The sequence below is a fragment of the Arachis ipaensis genome, chromosome B03 (assembly GCF_000816755.2).
Source record: "Arachis ipaensis cultivar K30076 chromosome B03, Araip1.1, whole genome shotgun sequence".
In the NCBI taxonomy this organism is placed as follows: Eukaryota; Viridiplantae; Streptophyta; class Magnoliopsida; order Fabales; family Fabaceae; genus Arachis; species Arachis ipaensis.
In genome coordinates, this window is record NC_029787.2 from 6,770,913 (window position 1) to 6,771,691 (window position 779).

The 779-nt window shown below is 27.6% G+C and overlaps 1 protein-coding gene across 1 annotated transcript in view; it reads right to left on the bottom strand.

The window, feature by feature from the left end:
* LOC107628922 (UPF0496 protein At4g34320-like) overlaps positions 1–527 on the bottom strand; it is a 2,102-nt gene extending 1,575 nt beyond the window's left edge. Inside the window, exon 1 of the mRNA XM_016331558.2 lies at positions 281–527. The gene's annotated coding sequence lies outside the window, so the exon portion shown is untranslated. The remainder of the gene's footprint in view (positions 1–280) is intronic.

The window sequence follows — 779 nt, forward strand, 5'->3', positions numbered from 1 at the left end:
GTTCCACAAAGTAATTCCTTTTGTCATATCAAAGTTGATAATTGAAAAAGTAAACACATATATATGAGATTATTCTTAGTGCAACTTTCTGAGAATTTGAGAGATCCAACAAACAGTTAAACCAAAACTACTTCAACAAAGCAATGATTGCTATCTCTATCTAAAGTAATTGAATCTATGATGATCAGAAACCGTACCTAACTAACTAGTCACCTCAAAAAGCTTAAAAAACATGCTTGATCAAACAGACCCAAATAGAGAAATTTAGAAAAGTTCAAACCTTTGAAAGCGATTGAAGAAGATTACGAAACCCCAGACAAGGACAAGCTAAGGCAAATTGATATTGAGCTGAGAGAAAACTAAAATGGTGTTTTTTTTTTTCGGTTTCTGTGTGTTTTTATTTCCTTCTTGAAAAAGAAAGATGAAAGAGGAAATTAAAAAAGCAAAAAAATTTAAAGAAAATGTGAGGTTGGGAAGTGAATGCAGAAGCTTAAAGAAACAACAAAAGGTGTTATGGGGACCAAGAAATGTTGATCTTTGGTTGCAAAATAAAACAAAATCTTGATTACATAATATATAGTTCCAGCTATCAAATTTTGAATCTTCTTCATGTATCACTAATTAAATCAATTATTATTGTGTACCACATAAATTTCTACTCTTTAATTAATTAACTACTTAATTATTTGAATTTTGGTTAAATAATAATAATAATAATAATAATAATGATAATAATAATAAAATAATAACTCTTATAAGTTATAACAGAATTTGGATGC